Here is a 2,774-nt window from a genome sequence, read left to right as displayed (position 1 = left end):
TAGACAAGCAGGTCGTGTAAACGTTGTAGTATACAATCGACGCGACAACTGACTGAATCGACCTGCCCTGACTCTAAATACGGTTGAAACGCGTATACATACATTTGTCTAACGTGTGTACATATGTATGTATACTTTGTTATAACTGACCCTTATAATTGAATTAATTTCTCAATTAATATTAATAATGTATGTTGACAGTGCAGCTCCAATGTCGTCAAGATGAGACGTTTCCTGACAATAATATTTTATGGAGCGACAGAGGCAATTTTGCAAATGGAATTTTAATTCTAAAATTTCATTATGTGGCATAACCATCAAAATCACGCCGTTCGTCAGTGTGCCTTCCAATTTAGATGGAAGTTAAACGTCTGGGCAGGAATATTGGCAATAAGAAGTGGCCAAGTATTTTTCTTACATAAAATTGCAATAAAAAACCAAATTTTAAATATTTGTATTATTAATTTGCAGATTGGTTCGTACTTTTTGCCTCCGCGCCTCGATGGGGAAAGATACGCGCAATTTTTGGAAAATTATCTTCCAATTTTGTTAGAGGAGCTTCCTCTACAAATGCGGCAAACGATGATTTTCCAGCACGACGGAGCACCACCGCATTATTCACGTCGCGCGCGAATGGTCTTGGATCGACACTTTCCGGATCGGTGGATAGGCCGAAATGGTCCAATTTCGTGGCCAGCAAGATCTCCAGATCTTAACGTCCTCGATTATTTTGTGTGGGGATACATAAAAAATCGAGTGGAGAATGTGCGCGATCGTAATGTAGAAGAGGTACGCGAAAACATCATAGCGGCCTTCAATACAATTACGCCGAACGTAGCACATCGCGCTACTCGTCAAATTATTCAAAGAGCACGATTATGCATTCAACAACAGGGCAACCATTTTAAGCAGCTAATGCACTAATTTTTAACAGTGGATTAGGCCTATTGGGGACACCACTAAAAAAACGCGCCAAGCTATCTACCTCGCGAGGTGGTGTGGAAACGATAGCGTTTTCATACCGCAATAATAGAATTTCCATAGTCGAAACAATTAAAAAATAATACTTTATTCATCAGGTTGCTTATCTATTAAAGTTATAATAATAAAGACATTAAATTAAGTAAATAATCGCGAACACGAATAGAAAATAAACCCTACAATTTCCTTCGCGCATTGCTCGATGCTTGAATAGATAATATACATTAACGCGATAATAGCGTAAGCTGTGATTTCGGACGGCCAAACCTCTTCCCTCACCATGCGTCGTCGCTTCCCTTACCCGCGCACCGTCCTCCGACTCGCCTAAGAACCGAACCGCCCAATCTATGATTTTTGTAAAGTCGCGTGGGATGGGCCGTACTTCCAGCGTCTCGGTAGCTTTCAGCGGCGCGTTCTTACTCGCACGGGGGGCGTCAAATCTTTACATGTTATTTTCTCGGTTATTTACGCTTAACTTACAAAACCGTATAGGACTTTTCTACTTATTTTTCGAAGCCCAACCTACAGCTAAGAACTTTTTTATATCAACTGGGACACTCTGTATAATGCACGAGCTCCGAAGCTCGTGCAAGTCAGTTCGAGAGTTCGAGGTAGCGACTCGTAACTCTATCACCGAAAACATCCAGGAGAAATAAACACAAATGTATACTTTAAACGACTAAACGATATTTATTTGTATAAACGCCGTACACCTCCTACACTAGAACGTGTAATATTCGGAGGACGGACCCCGTGCACCGCTCCGGTGCAACATTTTGCAGGGATGGACGAAAGGGATTAAGAAGGGTTTAATAAAAGTATACATTTTGATAAAAACAATAATATATGTATTAACATTATTTATTTCATAAGTTTATTTGGTTTATCAGAAGAGACAGGAGATATGGTACAATGGTAATTCATGACATCGAAGCTATCGTGACTACCGCTACATTGACGGGCGCGATTGTGCGGACACCGACTATAGTTAAAAGACGAGAGAGTCAGGAATATATATCTGCTCTCTTCTATACCTCGATCTCGACCAAACACACGGACACGACTGTTTCTTTGTGTGCGTGTGTTGCCGAGGTGCCGAATCAGCGATCACTAAATTAGGGTGATTTGCAGTTTAAAGTAACTAAGGCATTGAGTATAGTCGACATAGAAAATGAAGTGTAGATAAAGAAGGGAGTGGCGAGGTAGACAGGGTAAAAAAAATTGAAAGTAATAGTGTCGGTAAAAAGGAGTTAGAGATAAGGTAGAAAGAACGGATTAAAGTAAAAAGATGAGTGATGATTTAGAACAAGAAAACAAGGGAAGAGGGAAAGAAGATGTAGAAATGAAGGATGGAAGAGAAATAGGAATTGGAAAGAAAAGAATTTTTTGAAGGACTAGGGTGGAAAGTGGAGGAAGTAGAAGAAATAAGAATGAGAGGTGAAATGAGGGAGGAGGAGATAGTGTAGAGAGAAAAAAATTTACAAAGAGGGGAAATATGGAGGAAGATTGGGGAAGCAAGATTTAATAAAATATATGGAAGAATAAAAGGGGAAGGAATCCCGAGTTATTTGAAAAAGGGATGGAAGGAGGAGAAATATAAAAGGATAGCAAAATTTAGACTTGGGGATGATATAAGAGGAAATTTGTATTGGAGTGACGAGGAAAATAAGAAATCTAAAATTTGTAAAGGGGAAGAAGAGACATGGGAGCATACATGGATACGATGAGTAAACTGGGGGAGTAAAAGAAGATGGGAAGAAGCGATAAAAGATATTTTAAGTGAAGATGGGAAA

The sequence above is a fragment of the Cardiocondyla obscurior genome, linkage group LG07 (genome assembly GCF_019399895.1).
Source record: "Cardiocondyla obscurior isolate alpha-2009 linkage group LG07, Cobs3.1, whole genome shotgun sequence".
NCBI classification, from domain to species: Eukaryota; Metazoa; Arthropoda; class Insecta; order Hymenoptera; family Formicidae; genus Cardiocondyla; species Cardiocondyla obscurior.
Note: the sequence above shows the minus strand (reverse complement) of the source record.